The sequence below is a fragment of the Pinus tabuliformis genome, chromosome X (assembly GCF_031772625.1).
Source record: "Pinus tabuliformis cultivar Carrire ecotype Pingquan chromosome X, CPIR1, whole genome shotgun sequence".
In the NCBI taxonomy this organism is placed as follows: Eukaryota; Viridiplantae; Streptophyta; class Pinopsida; order Pinales; family Pinaceae; genus Pinus; species Pinus tabuliformis.
Genome location: NC_142308.1, coordinates 352,440,362 through 352,458,426, shown reverse-complemented (window position 1 = coordinate 352,458,426; position 18,065 = coordinate 352,440,362). Strand labels below are relative to the sequence as shown.

Sequence of the window (18,065 nt, the reverse complement as noted above, 5' to 3'; positions counted from 1 at the left end):
TCATCAACATAAAGAACAAGGATGATAAGAGAGTTGCCCACTTTCTTGGTGTAGACAGTATTGTCAGAATGACACCTAGAAAAGCCAAATTCTAAAAGAAAGTTATCCATTTTGGCATACCAAGCCCGAGGAGCTTGCTTGAGGCCATAAAGGGATTTCTTAAGTCGACAAACAAGGCTAGAGTCTGTTTGTATGAAGCCAATGGGTTGTTCCATATAGATTTCTTCCTGCATGTCCCCATGCAAGAAGGCAGATTTAACATCCATCTGATGGACTTCCCATTTTAAAGAGGCAGCAAGGGAAAGAACAAGGCGGATAGAGTTCATTTTGGCAATAGGGGAGAAGGTTTCAGTGTAGTCAATGCCTTCAACCTGTGAAAATCCCTTAGCAACGAGACGAGCTTTATGTTTATCAACTTTCCCATCCGGTCCATACTTGGTTCTGTAAACCCATTTACATCTAACAAGTTTGCGTCCCTTTGGTAGAGGAACAAGATCCCATGTATCATTTGTCATTAATGAATGATATTCTTCATTCATAGCTGCTTCCCAATGTGGATGGCCTGAAGCTTCTGCAAAAGTGTCAGGATCATGATTTACTGGAGCTTGAGCCAGTAAAGAAGAGGCTCTTTCAAACTGAGAACGTGTACGTCGCTGATCTGTAGGATCACCGGCAAGATCACCTGCTGCATCCCGAGTAGCACGGACCCATCTTGGAAGTTGAGGATCCTGAGAAGGTGGGGGAGGATTATCATCCTCGCTTTCATCATTTGAAGAAGAAAGGTTTTCAAAAGTAGAAGAGATAGGAAGAGGTGGCACATCCGCCAGACTAGGCTCGCAGGCCGATTTATTTTCATCAAATTTTACATCTCTTCTAATGATAACATTTTTGGACTTAAATGGAATAAGTCTATAACCTTTTACATCTTCAGAATATCCAACAAAAGTACATTTCTCACTCTTAGGTTCTAAAGCTTTATGCTTTTCATCTGGAATATGGGCCCATGCTTCACTTCCAAACACACGAAAATGACTTACATCTGGTTTAATGGAACTCCAAGCTTCTTCTGGAGTGATATTCTCTAGAACCTTAGTAGGAGTGCGATTGATTATATAATTTGCACAATTAATTGCTTCGGCCCAAAAACTAAGACTGAGTCCTTTAGATTGCAGCATACAATTAGCCATTTCCTTTAAGGTGCGATTTTTCCTTTCAGCTACACCATTTTGTTGTGGAGTGTATGGAACAGTATGTTGCATTTGAATTCCAATTTCGGTGCAAAAGTTGATGAATGTGTTTTTAACATATTCTCCACCATTATCAGTTCTTAGCTTAAGAATTTGATGTCCAGATTGTTTTTCAACAAAGGCTTTGAAGGCCAAAAAAGTGTTAAATACTTCGCTCTTGAGTTTTAAGAAGTATACCCAAGTGCGTCTGGAGAAATCATCAATGAAAGTTAAGAAGTACTTGCAGCCAGAGAATGAAGCAACAGGAAGAGGACCACATAAATCACTGTGCACAAGCTGTAAAGGGGCTGAGGCGTGCCAAGAGGCACGTTTGTCAAAACTGTCCCGATGATGTTTTCCGAGTACACATCCGGAACAAACACCATCTCTGCAAGATACCATAGGAAGACCTGTCACCATATTTTCTTTACATAGATGCTGAAGGGAGCGATAGTTTAAGTGACCAAATCGCTCATGCCAAAGTTTGCTCACTTCATCATTATGAGCAACAAATACTGAGGGAAGATTGGATGACCCAAAGTTGTGAAACTTATACAACCTTTTGGAATCATCAGCAAGACCAGTAGCTAGAATCTGTTTAGGATCTTTTAGATCCTTGATTACAACATCATGAGGTGAAAATTCAACAATTTTACCTTCACCTGAGTGAGTTATCTGATAGACAGATAGAAGGTTGCAGGATAAGGTTGGAACACATAATACATCATTAAACTGACCATTGTCTAGATGAACAGTTCCAGTCCCTACAACATTAAGAGATCTATCATCACCAATATATATATTTTTGGTGTTACAATCATTTAAAGAAGAAAACATGGCTTGGTTTTTTGCCATGTGACAAGAGGCTCCAGAATCAATGAGCCACTCATGAGAATGAGAAGAAGAAGAAGATACATTTAATGCATAACCAGACTGAGATGATTGAAAATGAGATGCAAAAAGTGCCATTCCGGAAGTTGAAGTTGAAGTAGGCTCCACATGGATGTTATGTTTCTTCATTGCGGCTTCCAAGGCTTCCATCTTCTTAAAGCATTTAGATTCTAAGTGGCCATCTCGATTACAAAAGTTACAATGTCTATCAGTCTTCTTCCATTTGTTTTTATTGGTCTTATCATTTTGCTGAAATGATCTTTCATTTTGAGGCTGAGATGGTTTAGAGCCATTCTTTTGAGGATATGACTTCTTAGGATTCTTTGAATTTGGTTGCTGCTGGGCGGCTAACGCTTTCGTGGAAGAGTTTCCAAGATTAAGAAGACCAAGGTGTAAGAGTTTTTCTTGTTCTCTTATTAAGGAATCACAAAAGGAGTCAAAGGAAGGGGCCTTGTAGTCTTTTCCTTGACAAATGAAAGCTTCCCTTGTAGAATGGAAAGTGGAAACAAATACAGAGTAGGCTGGTCCCAACTTAGTAAGGATGGAATAAATAAGGTTACCATCTTCTTTCTTAACTTTAACACCTTCCAAGAGATATCTAAGGGTCTTGAATTTGGACAAGAAATCTTCAATGCAAGAAAAATTATTAGGATCCAAAGTAAGCAGCTCATTTTCAAGTTGATGGGCTCTAATTTCATTTTTAATCCCAAAAACTTTAGCAAGTTTTTCTAATGCTTCATGAGGAGTCTCAAGTCCTGCAATGTGGAATCTAAGATCAGGAGAAATAGACATCCCTATCAAACCACGTGCTTGATCTTGTCTATTTTCCCATTTTTCCGCCTTGTCTTCATCTTTTGGTTTCTTCTCTTGGTTTGTGGCTATTCTGAAGAGACCTTTACTTCTAAGTAAATCTTCCATGTATTCTACCCATTGGAAGTAGTTAGTGCTGTCAAGAATGACTTGGCATGGACTTTCCATTTAAAAAAAACTGAAGCTGAAGATGCTGAAAGTAAGTGTTCCAATGGATAGATCTCGAAAAAATAGGCGGTTTTAAAAAAAACGGCTCTGAAAAAGGCTTCCGGATGAAGAAGTTATGGCTTTTTGAAAAAAAATTGTTGACGTTGCCGGCAAAGTGCGCGAATGTGCGGGAATGAAAAAATTCGCCCCCACAAAATGGAGACTTGAACCCAAGACCTCTACTCTCTTAAAATAGCTTTGAACCAATTGATCTATACAACAAATTTGAGAGAGAGAGAGAGAGAGAGAGAGGGGGGGGGGGCCTTGGTTTGCGTGCTTGCCTTGAGAAAGCTCTTTTTTCCTACAAAACACAAAACACAAAACCCAACACGAATATGCAAAGAAAAACGAACCTTGCGGCTCGAAGTTAGCTTTAGCCAAAAAACTAGAAATTTAAAAAAAAAATCTCAAAGTTAGCTTTAGCCGAAAAACTAAATATTTTTCTCAATGTTTCTGATTTTCCGAGATCACACTAAGGTGCAGGGAAAAGAGCATACGCATGAGAAAAATCCTTCCTTTCTGTTTCTGATTTGCCCAGATCGCACAGAGTCGCAGGGCAAAGAGCATACGCAGAAATGAAAGGTATAGATCCGGTTAAAAAAAAGGCTAAATAAACTGAGACCGAAATAAGCAGAGAGAAAATAAAAGTAAACTTCAAAAGAAACACTGTATACCTCCCGATCTGAAAAATGACGCAGCTAGGGCTACCGGAAACCTTTTCGCGTGAAACGAAAGGGGTTCCTCACTGGAACAGATGCTCCGAACGCAACAGAGCAGTCCTCTCAGCCCGAAAGCAGTCAGAAACAGCAGATCTAGGAAACGACAGCCGCATGCAGTTCTATCGGCTTCAGATTTGGATCACCAACGGACGCGGCCCTCAAATAGCTCTGATACCATGTAGGAATTTACAGGGTAAGTTCCACAGAAAGAATACCAAAAGGACACCGCTCACAACCAGATCTCAAATCAATACACCAGTATTTTTGACGTGGTTAAAACCCTCAGAGTGCAAGGAGGGAAACAGTCCACGGCCTGTCCCAACGTGGGTACTACAGGCAATTTATTAATCAAAGAATGAAAATTTACATAAGCTTCTCTCATGCACGGATTACCCGAACAATGACCCTCCATGCGCTTTAAATAGAACTCATGGACCAATCGAGTGTCAAGCCATGGATCAAGTGTCGGTAATACCGAGGTGAGAGTGAACCGTCGGATCACTACATATCGTGACCGTCGGATTGTAAGTTACAAAATGTACAACGGTAAAGAAACACACTTTACCTAACTCTAACCTAACTCTATACTAGACCAAGTTGAACTTAACTATATCCTATGTGTCGGAATATCCTAACACATTTGGCTACCTTAAGAGAGTCATAGTTACTCCCGCCGTTTACCCGCGCTTGGTTGAATTTCTTCACTTTTACATTCAGAGCACTGGGCAGAAATCACATTGTGTCAGCATTCATAGGGACCATCGCAATGCTTTGTTTTAATTAAACAGTCAGATTCCCCTTGTCCATACCAGTTCTCAGTCGACTGTTCGACGCCTAGGGAAAAGCCCCGACAGGGGGCATTCTACACCCATAGCCCAATCGGCACGCGACTGCCCGCCCTCGTCGCGAGAGCAGCTTGGGCAAACTGTCGACAGCCCATGAGTTAAGGGTGTAGACCCCTAGGCCCAGCCCTCAGAGCTAATCCTTTTCCCGAAGTTACGGATCTATTTTGCCGACTTCCCTTACTTACATTGTTCTATTGACCACAGGTTGTTCACCTTGGAGACCTGATGCGGTTATGAGTACAACCGGGCATGAATGGTACTCAGTCCTCCAGATTTTCAAGGGCCGTCAAGGGCGCACTAGACACCGCAAGACGTGCGGTGCTCTTCCAGCTGTTGGACCCTATCTCTGGGTGAACTGATTCCAGGGTGGGCAAGATGTTAAAAAGAAAAGATAACTCTTCTCGGGGCCCCCGACGACGCCTCCGGATTTCCTAATATTACCGCCCGCCACCATGTCCTGGTTTGAGAATATTAACCCGATTCCCTTTTGATGCTCGTGCAGAGTGCACCCTTGATACAAGGCTTCCACATCTCTTAGGATCGACTAACCCATGTCCAAGTGCTATTCACATGGAACCTTTCCCCACTTCAGTCTTCAAAGTTCTCATTTGAATATTTGCTACTACCACCAAGATCTACACCGCGGGCCAATCCACCCAAGCTCACGCTCCAGGTTTCTCAACGACCCCCACGTCCTCCTATTCATCGGAGCCAGGAAATTGCTCTGACAGTCGAGTATAGGTTGCGTGCTTCAGCGCCATCCATTTTCGGGCCTAGTTGATTCGACAGGTGAGTTGTTACACACTCCTTAGCGGATTTCAACTTCCATGACCATCGTCCCGCTGTCTTAATCAACCAACACCCTTTGTGGGATCTAGGTTAGCGCACAATTCGGCACCGTAACTCGACTTTAGATTCATCCCGAATCGCCAGTTCTGCTTACCAAAAATGGCCCACTTACCTATTTAAAGTTTTAGAATAGGTCGAGGGTGTTATGCCCCTGATGCCTCTAATCATTTGCTTTACCCGATAAAACTCGCACGTGAGCTCCAGCTATCCTGAGGGAAACTTTGGGGAAACCAGCTACTAGATGGTTTGATTATTATTTCGCCCCTATACCCAATTCAGAAGAATGATTTGCACGTCAGTGTCACTACGAGCCTCCACCAGAGTTTCATCTGGCTTCTCCCTGCTCAGGCATAGATCACCATCTTTCGGGTCCCAACAGGTGTTCTCGCACTCGAACCCTTCGCATAAGCTCAAGGTCGTTCGACGATGCACCCCCCCAGAGAGGGGATCTCGCCTATCAGCTTCCTTGCGCCTCGCAGTTCTTCAAACCTGCCAACTCGCACACATGTTAGACTCCTTGGTCAGTGTTTCAAGATGGGTTGAATGGAAAGCCCGCCAACCAACACCACGAGTGCACAGGTGCACACGGCCCACCACAAGGGCGCACACTTCGTTCCTTGACCACCGCAGCGGCAAACTGACAGGTAGTATTCCACCCGCGCTTGTGACGATGCAACAGCCCATGTTGGTTTTCACCTTAAGTCGAGCGGCAGACCAGCCTGAGTCGTTCCACATCCAACCGAGATGCATCAATAGCCTCCATCCACTTCCATCCCGACAATTTCAAGCACTCTTAACTCTCTTTTCAAATTCCTTTTCATCTTTCCCTCACGGTACTTGTTTGCTATCGGTCTCTCGCTTGTATTTAGCCTTGGACGGAATTTACCACCCAATTAGGGTTGCATTCCGAAACAATCCGACTCGCCGACAACGCCTCGTGATGCGGCAGGGTCCCGGGCCGATGGGGCTGTCACCCTCTCAGGCGCCCCCTTCCAAGGGACTTGGCCCAGGTCTGCCACTGAGGACGCTTCTAAAGATTACAATTCAGGTAGCGCCGCCGCCCGATTTTCATGCTGGGCTCTTCCCGGTTCGCTTGCCGCTACTAGGAGAATCCTTGTAAGTTTCTTTTCCTCTGCTTAATTACATGCTTAAACTCAGTAGGTGTTCTCGCTTGAGCTAGGGTCGCAAAGTTGGAGCTAAATCCACCCTACCCTATGGGAGGACAAGAGAGAGCAAAGCAAGTTTGAGCGATGCCACACAAAGCCCGCATCGGCTAACGCTGACTGCCCATCCAAGGGGACAAGATCACCGCTCGCCAACGCACGCCACGAAACATCGCTTGAGGTATTTCAGCCGACTGCACTACACGGGGCACGAACGACCAGCTCCGCTTCTCCCTAGCATATTGTAGGGAGCATGTTTGAATGGGATGTGACACCTAGACAGACGTGCCCTCGACTGAGGCCTCGGGCGCAACTTGCGTTCAAAAACTCGATGATTCACGGGATTCTGCAATTCACACTAAGTATCGCATTTCGCTTCATTCTTCATCATAACAAGAGCCGAGATATCCATTGCCGAGAGTCGTTTCCACGTGTATTACCAAAAAATCAACCACAAAACTGAATAGGGGCACCCCCCACAACAAATGTAAGGCCAAGGGGAAAAAGGAGGAAAAATGCACGAGAGAAAGACAAACAAAGGTGTCTAACCCCCTCACAGGGGGATGCTCGAATAGAGGATAATCTCCCCCAGCCCCATGCCCTCGTAAAAATGGGGGAAATGCGTGGAACAACGATCGAGAAGGACTAGGGTGGCCACCCCGGGAGCTCGCACTGGTTTTAGCCCTTCCCCGACACCAGCCCACAAAGATTCCCCCTTTTCTCCGTAGAGTTAGGGACTGAAAGGAAGAAAAGGGTAGAAAACAAAGCACAAACAAGGCACAAGCCTCCCAAAGCTCCTTGCCTTCGGCAAAAGGGGGGAACTGAAGGGGATGACAATCAAGAAGGCCTAGGGTAGCCATCATGGGAGCTCGCACTGCGTTTCGTCCTTCCGAAACACCAATCCAAAACAATCCCACCTTTTCTCTGTAACGCTAGGGGCCATGAGGAAGAAGGGAAGAAAACAACAAGAGGGAAATGGATATATCAACCGTGGCTACCGGCTCACAAGGGGAGGCTTCAAATAGAGAACAAGCTTCCCCAACCCCGTGCCTTCACAAAAAGGGGGGAACTGCAGGGGATGGTGATCGAGAAGGACTAGGGTGGCCACCCTGGGAACTCACACTACTTTTCGTCCTTCCCGAACACCAATCCACAACAATCCCACCTTCTCTCTGTAAAGCTAGGGGCCGAAAGGAAGAAGGGAAGAAAACAACATGAAAGAAAGAGAGATATCGAACGCGTCCACCGGCTCACAGGGGGAGGCTGAAACAGAGAACAAGCTTCCCCACCCCCGTGCCTTTGCAAAAAGGGGGGAACTGCAGGGGAGATGATCGAGAAGGACTAGGGTGGCCACCCTCGGAACTCGCACTGCTTTTCGTCCTTCCTGAACACCAATCCACAACAATCCCACCTTTTCTCAAACAGAGAACAAAACAACAGGAAAGCAAGAGATATCAAATGTGGCTACCGGCTCAAACAGAGAACAAGCTTCCCAAAACCCACGCCTTCAGAAAAAGGGGGGAACTGCACAGGACGACGATCAAGAAGGACTAGGGTGGACACCCTGGGAACTCGCACTGCTTTTCGTCCTTCCCGAACACCAATACACAACAATCCCACCTCTCCTCCGTAAAGCTAGGGGAAAAAGGAAGAAGGGAAGAAAACAACACCAAAGAAACAAAGATCCCAAGAAAAGGGAGAAGCTCAACAGCACGTCGAGTAGATGTCCACTAACCAAAAAGAAATCAAACAAGGCACCCAATCAAAAAAGCGTCCCACCTCTTCACACCCTCCCACATGCATTCAACACAACACCCTTTCCATCTTTACAACATAGCAAACAACCAAGCAAATAAATCACAACCTAAAACTGACCAATAGAAAAGACAAGGGCCACGATGAGACCAGTGTCTGGAGCACGTCACTGAGAGGCACACAGCCCCCCAAACCAGTGGCACAAGGCATCAAACGACAAATAGACTGCTGCCAATAACACAAACCCACCCCGCTCTTGCACCCCTCCCTGTACAAAACACCCAACAACCTTTCCAGCGAAAGAGTCAACGGGGGTCAAATAATCAAACTCCAAAGAGGAGTTGTCACGGGCCGACGCTCAATGCTGGAGAAAGCCGCGGGCCACAAATATGTCGATGGTGCAAGGCCACTAGAGAGAGGGACGTTCACAAAGAACACACCACGAAAAAAAGAAATGACGCAAGTCCCACAAAAAACCTACAATCCAAAGGGAGGAACAAAGACACGACCCGCTACTTATTTTTCCCTCAGAAGGGGAGTGGGTCACGAGAGGATGAGGAATTCCCTCGACGTCAAAGGCACGAGATAAGATTGCCACCCTCATGCCTGTCGGCGGGGAAAATTGCGATCTTGATGGAGCTCAGACTGAGGGATGGGTTTTTCATTACCTCGACACCCAACCCTTCCGCGAGGGCATGTCGAGGAACGGTCGGGAGGGACTAGGGTGGCCAGCCCAACAGGTTGAACTGCTCTTCATCCATCCCATACTTGACTGCACCCCAATAATCTCGCCTCACGGAAGGTTTGAGCTACCAGGCGCGAGCGCAACCACTCCCTCGACCCAACCACCAATGAAAAATCTCACCCAAGCAACACATCAACCGCCGCCACCTTTTCGAGAGAACCAACTACGGAAGCCCGCACCCTTGGCCCATGCCTTCCAACAAACAAAAGACCGAGCACCGCCGCTACGAATGAGTCTGAATTTATCCATCTTATTTACCGAGCACCTCAACTCTCCAGAAACACATTGGGGGGAAGAAAAACAAAGGATGGGAAGGACAAGCACAAGCATGGCCCACAAGCACACACGAAAAAACAAGCATAGTTACCTCGGGACAAGAAACCAACAATGTTCCCGCCAAACAACAAACCCGCTCCCCTAGAGACGCACCACAAAGTCCCACATTGCAATCGAAACCCAATCAACCCGAACCAAAAAAGAAAACCCCTGCTATCAATGATCCTACCGCAGGTTCACCTACGGTAACCTTGTTACGAATTCTCCTTCCTCTAAATGATAAGGTTCAATGAACTTCTCATGACGTCGACGGCGGCGAACCACCATCGTCAATGCAATCCGAACACTTCACCGGATCATTCAATCGGTAGGAGCGACGGGCGGTGTGTACAAAGGGCAGGGACATAGTCAACACGAGTTGATGACACGCGCTTACTAGGAATTCCTCGTTGAAGACCAATAATTTCAATGGTCTATCCCCATCACGATGCGATTTGAGAAGATTTCCAGATCCTCTTGAACCAGGAATAAAAACTCGTTGGCTACATCAGTGTAGCGCGCTTGCAGCCCAGAACATCTAAGGGCATCACAGACCTGTTATTGCCTCAAAATTCCATGGCCTAAACGGCCATAGTCCCTATAAGAAGATGGCCGCGAAGGGGAACCTCCACATAGCTAGTTAGCAGGCCTCGTTAACCAGACAAATCGCTCCACCAACTAAGAACGGCCATGCACCACCACCCATAGAATCAAGAAAGAGCTCTCAATCTATCAATCCTTACTATGTCTGGACCTGGTAAGTTTCCCCATCTTGAGTCAAATTAAGCCACAGGCTCCACTCCTGGTGGTGCCCTTCCGTCAATTCCTTTAAGTTTCAGCCTTGTGACCATACTCCCCCGGAACCCAAACACTCTGATTTCTCAGAAGGTGCTGGCGGAGTCCTTAGAGCAACATCCGTCGATCCCTGGTCGGCATCATTTATGGTTGAGACTAGGACGGTATCTGATCGTCTTCGAGCCCCCAACTTTCATTCTTGATTAATGAAAACATCCTTGGCAAATGCTTTCGCAGTGGTCCATCTTTCATAAATCCAAGAATTTCACCTCTGACAATGAAATACGAATGCCCCTGACCGTCCCTATTAATCATTACTCCGGTCCCGAAGGCTAACACAATAGGACCAAACTCCTATCACGTTATTCCATGCTAATGTATTTACAGCATAAGCTTGCTTTGAGCACTCTAATTTTTTCAAAGTAACAGCGTCGGAACCGTAACCCAGCCAATTAAGGCCAGGAGCACGCCGCCGACAAAAGGGATGGAAGGGCAGGTGCACATCGAGTAGGCGGACCGACCCTTACGACCCAAGATCCAACTACGAGCTTTTTAACTGCAACAACTTAAATATACGCTATTGGAGCTGGAATTACCGCCGCTGCTGGCACCAGACTTGCCTTCCAATGGATCCTCGTTAAGGGATTTAGATTGTACTCATTCCAATTACCAGACTCGATGAGCTCAGTATTGTTATTTATTGTCACTACCTCCCCATGTCAGGATTGGGTAATTTGCACGCCTGCTGCCTTCCTTGGATGTGGTAGCCGTTTCTCAGGCTCCCTCTCCGGAATCGAACCCTAATTCTCCGTCACTTGTCACCACCATGGTAGGCCTCTATCCTACCATCGAAAGTTGATAGGGTAGAAATTTGAATGAAGCATCGCCAGCACAAGGGCTGTGCGATCCATCGAGTTATCATGATTCACCGGAGAAGCGGGCAAGCCCACATCGGCCTTTTATCTAAAAAATGCATCCCTTCCAAAGAGTTGGGACTTGGTGCACGTATTAGCTCTAGAATTACTATGGTTATCCGAGTAGTATGGTACCATCAAAAGAACTATAACTGATTTAATGAGCCATCCGCAGTTTCACAGTCTGAATTAGTTCATACTTAGACATGCATGGCTTAATCTTTGAGACAAGCATATGACTACTGGCAAGATCAACCAGGTAGCACCATCCCACTTCAAATGGCATTCCGGGCACTCTCTTACCGAGAGACAGCCCGAACACCCATCAAGTCAAAGAGACGTCAAAATATCATGTAAAACTTTTATGCCTTGCACCTCTTGCATCCCAAGAAGGAAGCAGACACAACATGCCAAGGACATGGCGAAAAAATGGGTAGACCTGCCGAGCCACAACGCACCAAGGCCACTCCGGAGTTTGCAGCCACGGCCCACCCAACAAGAAAATGAGCGATCTCTCACCGACTCCCTTAGAAATGCCTCCAAATGCCTCTACGCCCCGCACCGAGGGCACCTAGGAGTCCACCCAGACAGGAGCAACGATGGACCTCGATCACCTGATCGCCTGCGGCAGCCTCAATGAAAAGGAAACAAATGGAGAACGACCAACGATGCAACCTCTATACTACAATGAGCCACAACCTCCCCCCCCCCCGTACCGAGGCCACCTAGGAATCGACCCGGACAGCAGCAACGATGGACCTCGATCTCCCGACTACCTGCGACAGCCTCAATGTGAAGGAAAAGGAAGGAAATAAAAAGAGGACGACCGACCGCACAAATCATATCATAGAGAGGCCATACAAACCTCCCCGCCCCACACCGATGCCACCTAGGAGTCCACCCGGACAACAGCAACAGTGGACCTCGATCGGATGATCGCCTGCGACAGCCTAGACACAAAGGCAAGGGAAGGAAATCATACAAGACAAACTGAGCTCGCAACCTCCCTTAGAAATGCCCCCCAACCCACCCCTCCCCTCCTCGCGTAGGGGCCACCTAGGAGTCCACCCGGATAGCAGCAACGATGGACCTCGATCGCATGATCGCCTGCGGTAGCCTCAATGCAGAGAGGAAACAGAAGGAAATAAAACAAGACCAACCAAGCCCATAACCTCTCTCAGAAATGCCCGCCAACCCTCCACGCCACACACCGAGGCCACCTAGGAGTCCACCCGCGACAACAACAATGGTGGACCTCGATCACTTGACCGCCTGTGGCAACCACGATGCGAAGGCAAAGGATGGAAGTAAATGCAAATCGAGAGGGTCGCTACACAATACAAGAACACATATCCGAACAGGAGGAGGAGGGATCGGGTAGCTCCGCACCCCACACACCCTACGTACAGGAAACCTAGGAGATTTCCCACAACTTTACCGACCGGACGATGAATAATTTTCCCCTACAGCCACCTCCACGCAAAGGAGGGAGGTCGAAGCGTTCCACCTCAAAATCCTTCTTCCAGATAGCCCCCACCATCAATGACTATAGTAGCAAGCCTCCTCCCCATTGGACCACGAGCACATACACAATTGAAACAAAAAGTGCCCCCCAACCTCCCGCGACAGCCTCAATGTGAAGGAAAAGGAAGGAAATAAAAAGAGGACGACCGACTGCACAAATCATATCATAGAGAGCCATACAAACCTCCCTGCCCCGCATCGATGCCACCTAGGAGTCCACCCGGACAGAAGCAACAGTGGACTCTATCGCATGATCGCCTGCGACAGCCTAGACACAAAGGCAAGGGAAGGAAATCATACAAGACAAACCGAGCCCGCAACCTCCTTAGAAATGCCCCCAACCCACCCCTCCCCTCCCCGCATAGGGGCCACCTAGGAGTCCACACGGACAACAACAACGATGGACCTTGATCGCATGATCGCTTGCGGCAGCCTCAATGCAAAGGAAACAGAAGGAAAAAAAACACAAGAACAACTGAGCCCACAACCTTTCTTAGAAATGCCCCCCGACCTCCACGCCACGCATCGAGGCCACTTAGGAGTCCACCCGCGCCAGTAGAAACGGTGGACCTCGATCACTTGACTGCCTGTGGCAACCACGATGCGAAGGCAAAGGAAGTAAATGCAAATCAAGAGGGTCGCTACACAATACAAGAACACATATCCGAACAGCAGGAGGGATCAGGCAACTCCGCACCCCACGCACCCTATGTACAGGCAACCTAGGAGATTTCCCACAGCTTTACCAACCGAACGATGAATAATTTTCCCCTACGGCCACCTCCACGCAAAGGAGGGAGGTCGAAGCATTCCACCTCGAAATCCTTCTTGCAAATAGCCCCCACCATCGATGTAGCAAACCTCCTCCCCGTTGGACCATGAGCACATACACAATTGAAACAACAAGTGCCCCCAACCTCCCCTCCCCGCAGAGAGGCGACCTAGGAGTCCACCCGGACAGCAACAACGATGGACCTCGATCGCATGATCGCCTGCGGCAGCCTCAATGCAAAGTAAATGGAAGGAAACAAAACAACAAGACCAACCGAGCCCATAACCTCTCTTAGAAATTTTCCCCTCCGACCCTCCATGCCACGCACCGAGGCCACCTAGGAGTCCACCCGCGACAGCAGAAATGGTGGACCTCGATCACTTGACCGCCTGCAGAAATCACGATGCAAAGGCAAAGGAAGGAAATAAATGCAAATCAAGAGGCTCGCTCCACAATACAAGAACATATCCAAACAGGAGGAGGGATCGGGCAGCCCCGCACCCCCCACACCCTATGCACAGGCAACCTAGGAGATTTCCCACAGCTTTACCGACTAGACGATGAATACTTTTCCGCTACGGCCACCTCCACGCAAAGGAGGGAGGTCGAAGCGTTCCACCTCGAAATCATTCTTCCAGATAGCCCCCACCATCAACATAGCAAGCCTCCTCCCCATTGGACCAAGAGCGCATACACAATTCAAACAACAAATTCCCATAAACGTTCTAACTTAACATTTCTAGCTGCAAAAGCCTACCACGCACGCAAGATGCAAGGGAAAATCCAACCCCTCGATCAAACATATGGGCCAACACATCTATAAAAACCTCAAATCCAATGCAACCACGAATGATTTGGACTTTGAAAGGAATGCCAACCCTTGACTTTACAATAAGGAGAACAGCGCCTCACATCGCCCGACGGAAAAAGCACGCAAGAGGGAGGGTAGGTGGTTTATAACCAAAACCCTTCCACTTCCCTCTTAAATGTATGCATCTCAACCAACAATTCCAAAATGGAAAGAGTACAAGCACAAGATACTGGCACCACAAACAACCGAACAATGAAGAGGCTAGCCATCACAAGGAGCCACACCACAACAACCCATACAACTCCCAAAACTTGGAGTTGAAGGGGAATTGTTCACATATGCCTCCCGGGACAAGCATGGCCAACATTACCGCTCATGTGCTACCGAGTGGGTATCGGGAGAAGATGAAAATCGAACACCCTACAAATGACCCAAGGCCATTCTTGAGGCAAACCCGAAAAACCAACTCAATTACCAACCCACCTTTCACACGAAAAGAAAAACCCTCCACACCAAATAGGGAGGAGGTGAACAATATAACAAGGAGTCAATTGCAATGGAGCCACAAATGGCTGCCCAACCCAATCAAAATTCTCTATTTGCAACAACCGAGGGGCATGATAGCGACATAGCCAATGATGGAGTTTTGGGGCTTCCATCTGGGACCGCAACAACGAAGGCTCAAAGGAGCACCAAGAAAACTTGCGACATTTTTATCGTTGGGATGGGAAAGAGGGATGGGGATGAGCATGGCCCACATTACCTCTCATGTGCTACCGAGCGGGGATGGAGAGAAGACGAAAATTGACCACCCTACAAATGACCCAAGGCCATCGTTCGGGCAAACCGACCTTTCACACAGAAAGAAAAATTGTCACCGATATCTTCTGGAGGGGCACGAGGGGGAGCAGGACAAGCTAAGGAGCCACACCACAACAACCCATACAGTGCCAAGAACTTAGAGAGAAGAAGGGGAATTGTTCACGTATGCCTCCTGGGACGAGCATGGCCAACATTACTGCTCATGCGCTACCGAGTGGGGATGGAGAGATGATGAAAATCGGACACCCTACAAACGACCCAAGGCCATCGTTCAGGCAAACCTGAAAACACAACTTGATTACCAACCCACCTTTCACACGGAAAGAAAACCTGTCGCTGGTATCATCTAGAGGGGCACAAGGGGACGAAGACAAACCAGGGAGCCAAACTACAACAACCCCTACAACTCAAAGAACTTAGAGAGCAATTGTCCACATATGCCTCCCGGGATGAGCATGGGCAACATTACCGCTCATGCGCTACCGAGTGGGGATGGAGAGAAGATGAAAATCGGCCACCCCACAAACAACCCAAGGCCATCGTTCAGGAAAACACGAAAACACAACTCGATTACCAACCCACCTTTCACACGGAAAGAAAACCTATCGTTGGTATCATTTGGAGGGGCACTCGGTGACCAGGACGAGCGAGGGAGCCACACCACAACAGCCCATAAAACTCCAACAGCTTGGAGAGTGGAAGGGGAATTGTTCACGTATGCCTCCTAAGAGGAGCATGGCCAACATTACCTCTCATGCGCTATCGAGTGGGGACGGAGAGAAGATAAAATCGGCCGCCCTACAAACGACCCAAGGCCATTGTTCAGGCAAACATGAAAACACAACTTGATTACCAATCCACGTTTCACACGGAAAGAAAACCTGTCGCTGGTATCATCTAGAGGGGCACTCGGGGACCAGGACAAGCCAAGGAGCCACACCACAACAGCGCATACAGCTCCAAGAACTTGGAGAGCGGAAGGGGAATTATTCACATATGCCTCCCAGGCCGAGCCTGGCCAACATTACCGCTCATGCGCTACCAAGTGGGGATGGAGAGAAGATGAAAATCGGCCACCCTACAAATGACCCAAGGCCATCGTTCAGGCAAACCCAAAAACACAACTTAATTACCAACCCACCTTTCACACGGAAAGAAAACCTGTCGCTGGTATCATCTGGAGGGGCATGCGGGGACTAGGACGAGCCAAGGAGCCACACGACAATAGCCCATACAGCTCCGAGAACTTGGAGAGCGGAAGGGGAATTGTTCACATATGCCTCCCAAGACGAGCATGGCCAACATTACCGCTCATGCGCTACCGAGTGGGGATGGAGAGAAGATGAAAATCGACTGCCCTACAAACGACCCAAGGTCATCGTTCAGGCAAACCCAAAAACACAACTCGATTACCAACCCACCTTTCACATGGAAAGAAAACCTGTCGCTGGTATCATCTGGAGGGGCACTCGGGGACCAGGACGAGCTAGGGAGCCACACCACAACAGCCCATACATCTCCAACAACTTGGAGAGCGGAAGGGGAATTTTTCACGTATGCCTCCCAGGACGAGCATGGCCAACATTACCGCTCTTGCGCTACCGAGTGGGGATGGAGAGAAGATGAAAATTGGCGGCTCTACAAATGACCCAAGGCCATAGTTCAGGAAAACCCAAAAACACAACTCGATTACCAACACACCTTTCACACGGAAAGAAAACCTGTCGCTGGTATCATCTGGAGGGGCATGCCGGGACCAGGACGAGCCAGGGAGCCACACCACAACAACCCATACAGCTCCAAGAACTTGGAGAGCAGAAGGGGAATTTTTCACATATGCCTCCCAAGATGAGCGTGGCCAACATTCCCGCTCATGCGCTACCGAGTGGGGATGGAGAGAAGACGAAAATCGGCAACCCTACAAATGACCCAAGGCCGTCCTTCAGGTGCACGCAAAAACAAACTCGATTACCAACCCACCTTTCACACGGAAAGAAAACCTGTCACTAGTATCATCTGGAGGGGCACATCGGCAGCCCTACAAATGACCCAAGGCCATCGTTCAGGCACACGAAAAAAAACAACTCGATTACCAACCCACCTTTCACACGGAAAGAAAACCTATCGCTGGTATCATCTGGAGGGGCGCAAGGGGGACCAGGACGAGCAAGGGATCCACACCACAACAGCCCATACAGCTCCAAGAACTTGGAAAGCAGAAGGGGAATTGTTCACATATGCCTCCCAAGACAAGCATGGCCAACATTACCGCTCATGCACTACCGAGTGGGGATGGAGAGAAGATGAAAATCGGCCACCCTGCAAATGACCAAGGGCCATCATTCAGGCAAACACGAAAACACATCTCAATTACCAACCCACCTTTCACACGGAAACAAAACCTGTCGCTGGTATCATCTAGAGGGGCGCGAGGAGGACCAGGACGAACAAGGGAGCCACACCACAACAGCCCATATAGCTCCAAGAACGTGGAAAGCAGAAGGGGAATTGTTCACATATGCCTCCCAAGACGAGCATGGCCAACATTACCGCTCATGCGCTATCGAGTGGGGATGGAGAGAAGATGAAAATCAGCCACTCCACAAATGACCCAAGGCCATCATTCAGGCAAACGCCAAAACACAACTCAATTATCAACCCACCTTTCACACGGAAACAAAAATTGTCGTTGGTGTCATCTAGAGGGGCACAAGGGGGACCAGGACGAGCAAGGGAGCCACACCACAACAACTCATACAGCTCCAAGAACTTGGAAAGCAGAAGGGGAATTGTTCACATATGCCTCCCAAGACGAGCATGGCCAACATTACTGCTCATGCACTACCGAGTGGGGATGGAGAGAAGATGAAAATTGGCAACCCTATAAACGACCCAAGGCCAT

At 48.1% G+C, this 18,065-nt stretch overlaps 2 non-coding genes and 1 pseudogene across 2 annotated transcripts; all 3 read right to left on the bottom strand.

Annotated features, from left to right (window-relative positions):
- Window positions 1-4,396: 4,396 nt before the first annotated feature.
- LOC149139914 (25S ribosomal RNA) lies at window positions 4,397-6,732 on the bottom strand (annotated as a pseudogene).
- Window positions 6,733-6,979: 247 nt separating this feature from the next.
- Window positions 6,980-7,133, bottom strand: LOC149139913 (5.8S ribosomal RNA). The gene has a single exon (XR_016265340.1). It is a non-coding gene; the product is annotated as a 5.8S ribosomal RNA (ribosomal RNA).
- A 2,570-nt stretch (window positions 7,134-9,703) lies between these two features.
- LOC149139912 (18S ribosomal RNA) lies at window positions 9,704-11,496 on the bottom strand. The gene has a single exon (XR_016265365.1). It is a non-coding gene; the product is annotated as an 18S ribosomal RNA (ribosomal RNA).
- Between the last annotated feature and the right edge of the window lie 6,569 nt (window positions 11,497-18,065).